We start from the raw sequence: 7545 nt of genomic DNA, 5'->3' as shown, positions 1-7545 counted from the left end.
TCCGCGCCGAGCGCCGCGGGGCCGTGGGGCCGCGGGGCGCTCGGCCTTCTCGGAGCCCCGAGGGCTCCCTGGAGGCTGCGGACGAGCAGCCGCGAGGCCCCCGGGGCAGCCGCCCTGCCGGGTCGACCAGCTGTCCGGCCCGGACTCGGTCCCCGGACCGGGGCGCGCGGGTCGACCAGATGTCCGCGCCGAGCGCCGCGGGGACGCGGGGCTCTCGGCGGCCTGGGTGGGCTCCCCGGCCTCCGTCGGCTCCAGAGACCCCGCGGACTCGCGGGTGCGGCTCCCAGGTGGCCGACGCCCTGCCGGGTCGACCAGCTGTCCGGCCCGGACTTGGTCCCCGGACTGGGGCGCGCGGGTCGACCAGATGTCCGCGGCGCTCGGGGCCGGGTCCCGGGGCTCTGGGTGCTCTGGGTGCTCTGGGTGCTCTGGGTGCGCTCCCGGCCCTCTGTCGGCTCCGAAGGCCCCGCGGACTCGTAGCCACGGGGTCCGGCGGCGCGCGGGTCGACCAGATGTCCGCGCCGAGCGCCGCGGGGCCGTGGGGCCGCGGGGCGCTCGGCCTTCTCGGAGCCCCGAGGGCTCCCTGGAGGCTGCGGACGAGCAGCCGCGAGGCCCCCGGGGCAGCCGCCCTGCCGGGTCGACCGGCGGCCCGGCCCGGACTCGGGCCCCGGGTCCCGTGGCGCGCGGGTCGACCAGATGTCCGCGCCGAGCGCCACATGGCTGCGGGTCGCTCCGGCTTCTCGCAGTCCCGAGGGTTCCGCGGGCACGTAGCTGCGAGACCCGGGCGGCTGCCCTCCGCCCGGCTCACGGGGCGCTCGTGTCCATCAGCTGGTCGTGCGGAAATCCCGTGGTTGGCCTCCCTCCCTCCCTCCCTCCCTCCCTCCCTCCCTCCCTCCCTCCCTCCCTCCCTCGTCCAGCCGCCACGTTTTCGGGGTTCGTGCGACTGGGATGAAATAGACCTTCCAAACGTCAATCGGAGATCATCCATCATACCTCTCGAGTCCCCAAAAGCCAAGAAACACGCCAACCAAAACGCTTTTATTATGCCAACGGTTCCCGTTTTCATTCCTATCGTTTAGGGAGGTTTGGTGGCAGCAGCGGCCGAAAGCAAAAGGAAACCCGAGGAAAGCGGCTCCATCCACCAGGGCTGTGTCTCATCGGTGCCGACGCAGGAGGGACGGGCTTCGTTCGTTCGTTCGCTGCGGCCCAAATTCCCGGGCCGCCCGAGGACCGCTCGCACCGGCCCGAGGGAGGGAGCCCCGGCAGGCAGGATGCCTCCGGGGAAATGGACAAGTCGACCGCGCGACCCACAACCCGCCCGACTGGGGGCGAGAAGGAGCATGGAGGAGGACTCCGTCCCCTAGTCGGCAGACGGCCCTGGGACAGGGACGTTCGCCAAAACCTCCCCAAGGCCGCTTTCCGTGACCGAGTCGGCCTCCCCGCCTGTACTCGTCCCGGCCCGAGAAACGAGACGCGGGGTGGATCGGGACCAGGCCACGCACCAGGCCGGCCGGCGCGGCATCCTCCCTCCCCCGACCTGACCTGACCTGGACGAACGCCTCCCCATCGCCCGCCCCCGCGAGGCTGATCCGTCCGGCCTGTGAGGAGGCCGCTTGTCGGGCGCCACCTGCTGCCCGGCATCCTCTTATATAGTGTTCGAGGAGGTCGACCAGGTGGCCCGGCCTGGATTGGGGCGGGGGGGGGCGCGGGGTGCGGTGTCCCGGGCGGCGGGGGACGGGGGGGTAGGAGTGGAGAGGGAAAGGTGGGCGTGGAGAATGCCGGGGTCGGGGGTCGGCGCGGGGCGGGGCGGGAGTTGGGGATAGGGGAGGGGCGGGAGGCCGTCTGGACATGGAGGGTCGGAAGAGCGGTGGTGACAATGATTTTCATTATCATTTAGAAAGAAGAACGTGGACTTCTTTAGAGGAGTCCTTTGAATAGCTTCTCCATTTAGTTAACATACATCCAAATGGAGGTCGGGAAACTTGGGTCCTGTTAACATATGGATGGAAGTGGAAAGAACTATCGCGATGACCGTCCTTGTGTTTCTTTTATTTTTTCTTTCTTCCTGCTCCCCAAAGCCGCCCCCCCCACCCCCGCCCCGCCCCGCCCCGCCCCGTCCCGTCCCGTCCCGTCCATAGTTGTAGGTTCCAGTGGTAGGTCTTTCGCGTTTCTGCTATGTGGGACGCCGCCTCGGCGTGGCTTGAAGGGCGATGCTGGGTCTGGGGCTGCGCCCAGGATCCGAACCGGTGAAAACCTGGGCCGTCGAAGCCGGGGGCCGGGGTGGGGGGCGCATACTTGACCGCTCGTCCACGGGCTCGGCCCCTGGCCCCTTGTTTTCTAGGGAGAGAGACAGAGAGACCCGATCCATTTTCCCTTGGCCTCTAAAGCGTGCGTGTGGTCGAAAGGCGACAGAGAGAGGGGTTCTGGTCCAGAAAGCCCCGACTGCGCTGCCGCGGGGATCGGTCGGTTCCGCCCGAACCGTCCGAGTCGGAAAGGAACGGACAGCTTTCCTCCTTTGGGCCCCTGACTTGGGGCCGACAGGGGAAGAGGAACAGGCCTCTCTCCCTCACACCCTGGTCCCTTCCTCCAGGACGCCCTCCTTCTAGTCAGCCCGCCTCTGGCTTTTCCACACGCCGACGACCGCTCGTCGGCATGGACCCACCTTCCTTGGGGGACACCACCACACGACTCTCCCACTCGTCTGCCTGCCTTTCGTTGGCGTCGCTGCCAAAGGCGAGGGGTAGGGGTGGCGGTGGCAGGGACGGCAGGGGCCCAGCGGCTCTCTGGCGGGTGAAGAAGTCTTGCTGGTTCTCCTAGGTCGGTGATCTTTCTCGATCTCCACACACATTCTTCGTTTGGGGAGCCAAGAGACGCCCTCTGGGGAATCCCTATGGCCAGGGTCGATCACTTACTCGCTCACTGCCTCGGCCTCGGCCTCGGCCTCTGTCCGTCTTGTCTCTCTCCCTCCCTCCCTCCCTCCCTCCCTCCCTCGTCGGTCTCTGTGTGTGGACGTCTAGGTGGAGGCGAGGCAGGGAGGCCACCCACCCACCCACCCACCCACCCACCTACCTCGTGGTTTACCACACGCTCTACACGGAGGTAGAATTCCCATCCCACCGAATCCATCCTTTCCACGGGACACAAGCCAGTGGCCTTCGGGAGTCTCTCTCCCCAAGGTGGCGCATCCGTCATGGCTATCTATTTCCAGAAGGTTTCCGTTTCCATCCCCTCCCCCCGAAAGAAAAAACGGCCCCACTCCCGGATCTGCCCCACCACGATCACCACCACCGCTGCTGCCGCCGCCGCCGCCGCCATCTGCTGTCGCCCTCTAGGGTTGGACCGTTCTAGCTCTCTCCTCTGTGTGGAATCGCAACGTAGGTCGCCTTGGATGTCTGGCACCTCTCACTTAGCAGAAGGTTTTGGAGGCTAAGGCTGGGCCACGCTTTGGCCCGGGTCAGTGTTCCGTTCCTCCGGACGGCTTCCTCGTTTTCCACGAGAAGGAGCCGTGAAGACGGAAAGGAAGGGCGGATGGATGGCTTTTCCCGTGCTACCGAGTCCCTCTCCCCTTTTCCCCAAAGCGTGAGGGGCGGTCGAGAGGATCGTCTCTGATGACAAAAGTCAGAGGCACCCCGGGTCAGACACCGTGCGAGGCGTTGGTGTGTTCTCGAGAGGAGAACACGTCCCCGTCAACGTTTCCTGTCGTTCTCGTTCCGAAAGGATTCACGCGCCACCCCGTCTCCCTCAAGGTCTTAGGGCTGTCGTGCTCCGCAGCCGTCACGTGTCGTGGATCCTGGGCACCACCACGCCACCCCGCCCCCCCCCCCCCGCCATAGCTGTCGATCGCTATGTGGCACGCCTACGTTTGCCCAAAAGAGCAGTCCGATGGACAGCGTGGTGCTTTTCCCAGCAGGCAGGCAGGTGAGAGTCACCCCTCTAGAAGGTTTCCAAGCCCCGTTCCATTCTCAGAGGCAGCTCCTTTGGCCATCAAGGAGGCAGGCGATGGGGGTGGGGGTGGGGATGGGGATGGGGCAGGGGCCTCTGTCCCTCTGTCGCGGTAGAAATGATTGGGAAAGGAGGGACGATGGGCGTAGGTCGACCATCCTGGGCGGTGGTGCTTTGGGAGCTTTTTCTAGAAGAAGGAGCGAACGGCGTTCCCTGGGAAGGGAGGAAACCAGAGGAGGTCCCCCTCAGACCGACCTGGCACGAGAAGGACACACTCTCTCTCTCTCTCTCTCTCTCTCTCTCTCTCTCTCTCCCTTTTCTTCCTGACTTGAAATCAGGAGACAAAACTCCCCTGCCAAAGGGGCCCTCCCAAAACGGGGAGTGAGGAAGACCTCCTTCTCTTCACGGCTGAAGTTCTCCCTGCCTTTCCTGGACGGGAAGGATAGCACCTACGCCCGCTGCCGTCGGTGACTTTTAGTCCCCCTGGAGAGGAAGAAATTCTTTCCCGTGGCCGAACCCTGGCGGTTCGTTCGTGCTGCAGAGGACGTGACCCTCTCTGACACACCCAGGAACCTCCTCGCTCCGGGTCGAGGAGAGGGAGTTCTGTTCTGTGGTTTAGAATGGTGCTTAAAAAGGGATGTCGCTTACAAAGGGTCCTCGTCCCCCTTCCTAAACCTAAACGGACGGCTCGGCTCGGAGGCGTGAGATACGTTTCGCATCCTCCTCGTCGTCTTCACTCAAAGTTTTATTGGAGTTTGGAAGATTTTATTTTTTGTCTTTCCTTTTTCTCCCCAAAGCCCCCCGGTACATAGTTGTGTGTTCTTCGCGGTGGGTCCTTCTAGCGGTGGTATGTGGGACGCCGCCTCAGCGTGGTTTGATGAGCAGTGCCGTGTCCGCGCCCGGGATCCGAACGAACCGATGAAACACTGGGCTGCCTGCAGCGGAGCGCGCGAACTTAACCACTCGGCCACGGGGCCAGCCCCTTACTGGATTTTCAAAACAACTCCGGGGGCCGGCCCTCTGGCGCGGCGGTGAAGTTCGCACGTTCTGCTCCGCCGGCCCCGGGTTCGCCGGTCCGGATCCCGGGCGCAGGACCCGGCACCGCTTGGCGAGCCACGCTGTGGCAGGCGTCCCACCTGGAAAGTAGAGGGGGATGGGCACGGATGTCAGCTCAGGGCCAGTCTTCCTCGGCCGACAGAGGAGGATTGGTGGCAGATGTTCGCTCAGGGCTCATCTTCCTCAAAAATAAAATAATAAATCGATTCGATAAAATGTCAAATAACACAACCGCGGGATCACGCTTAGAGTCACCCTTGGCCCGATGATGCCACTCCCCACCCCCCCACCCCCCTGCCCCCCACCATTTGGAGGTGCCGTCAGTGGGATTCGTTCCTGTTTGTCCATCTTTCTTCCTCTTTTTTTTTTTTTTTTTAAAGACTGGCACCCGAGCTCATTGCCAATCTTTTCTTTTCTTTTTATTCCTCCTCCTTCTTCTTCTTCTCCCCAGAGCACCCCAGTACCTAGTTCTATATTCTCTTTGAGGGTCCCTCTGGTTCTGCCGTGTGGGACGCCACCTCAGCGTGGTTTGATGAGCGGTGCCGTGTCCGAGCCCAGGATCCGAACCTTCCAAGCCCCGGGCCGCTGAAGCGGAGCGTGCAAACTCAACCGCTCGGCCACGGGGTCAGCCCCTTCCTTCCTTCCTTCCTTCCTTCCTTCCTTCCTTCCTTCCTTCCTTCCTAAGGAGGAGGAGGCAGGCACTGTGTGAAGTCGCCAGTGAGTCTGTGGAAAGAGACGGAGGATTTCCCATGGGAAGCCGGGGCGGGGGACACGGACCGATGTCGTGCGAACTTGAAGGTGAAAGATCAAAAAACCCACACACGCCTAGAGCGGTGGGTTGCCCGTTAGGAGTTTGCTTGCCGGGCCCATAACGCAGGGCTCATCGATGAGCCAAACCGTCCGTGATCCTCAAGCAGTCTAGTAGGGTTAGAGAAAGGAGGGGGGCACTCTTTCTGCCCCAGATGAGGCGAGTTTCTCAGACAGCCACCCTGCCCCAACATCTCCCCTCCCTGCCTCCCGGCCCTTGGTGGACTGCGGCCTAAGGGTGGGGGAATTGAAGAAAGCCGTTCAATGGAAAAAAGCCCGAGGCCATGGGAGAGAGCTTCCTGCACTTGAATGAAGCCCTGACGCCAGGCCCATCGGAATGAATGGGCCTGACCTCCCCTCCCCCCTCCCCCCTCCCCCCTCCCAGGCTGGCGACTCGGCAGTGGAAGGCTAGGGGTTTCTTCCGAAATGGTGAACCGGCCCCCTTGTCCACAGGAAAACCACACACGGGTACAGCCTAGGCCGGATCTCAGGCCAAGTCGTCAGGGTGGCAAGATGATGGCGGATGAGAGGAAACTTGTTCTGGGACCGCACCGCCCCCCCCCCCCCATCGCCTCTCTGGCTGAGAAGAGGGCTGGGGAGCGGTGAGGGTCAGGGGGAGAGTGGGGGCGGGGCCGGGACAGGGACCACCGGGCAGTAGGACGGGAGTAGCCCTGAGGCCTGCCTGCCTGCTTCCTTCCCTGCCGGCGCAGGGCTGAGAGAGGCACGGGGCACGCTGGCTCCTGCCCCTTCACTCATTCGGGAAGCCTCCTGTTGTTGCTCCTGAGGTGCCGGCTGCGGTGACAGACAGAGCAAAACTCCTCTCTCTGTCTATTTCTTCAAAGGCCCGAGTCTGAGCTACGACAGATTCCCCTGTGGCTCGACCCGCAACCTCCCATCCTGCCAGACCAGACCCCTTGTCTAAAAACCTCCACTGGAGGAGCTCTTCCACCTGACTCGGAAAGGAAACACCAGCCCCGCCTCAGCCTCACACCCACCACCACCACCACCACCCCCCCCCCCCCCCCCGCCCCACTCTCCTCCGGACCCAGATACCTAACAGAGGGAACAAAAATCCAAAAATCCTGCTGCTCTCCTTCTACCACCTCCACTTCAGAAGAGTCAGTCTCCCCCGAACACCTCAGACTCTGTGACTTCCCGCGGCCTCCCTTTCCCCGTCCCCATTCTCTCCCCGGACGGGCCCCATCTTACACTTGAACGACAGCTCCACCGCTCGGGGCAGCTGGACACGATGTCCCAAAGTGGCCCGGACGGTAGCCTGGTCGATTCCAAAGGACCCACGCACGCAGTCGGCCATAAACGTGGTGTGGAGATCGTGGACGTTTGCGGGCCTCTGATGAAATCGCTGCTCCGGGGACCCCGGCGTCTAGGACCCGTCTTCTCCGTGTTCTTCACACCGTTGCTCCTGGGCCGGTTATTCTCTTCCCTCTCACTGACCTTAACGTTTTGTCTCTGCCATTGAATTTTGACTGTGCGAATGTGACTTGCCGCTGTAGGGCTGCGTGGATCTCTCAGGCATCCTGCTGTGCCGTGCGGGGGGGGGGGGGGGGAATCCTTGGTGGGTGGGTCGATAGACGTCCCTTTGGTTGTGCCCTGGAGGGGAGAGACAGAGGGGACGACTCAATCCACCACGAACGCTGATGTCGCTCCGATAAACCTGTAGCGGTGATTCTAGTTTATGGCCCGTGTCCTGAAAATAACTTCCCGAAGGGCCAGCCCGGCGGC

Source organism: Equus asinus, unplaced genomic scaffold, assembly GCF_041296235.1.
Source record: "Equus asinus isolate D_3611 breed Donkey unplaced genomic scaffold, EquAss-T2T_v2 contig_270, whole genome shotgun sequence".
Lineage (NCBI taxonomy): Eukaryota > Metazoa > Chordata > Mammalia > Perissodactyla > Equidae > Equus > Equus asinus.
The sequence above is the reverse complement of the archived record's forward strand: the minus strand, read 5'-3'. Positions refer to the sequence as shown.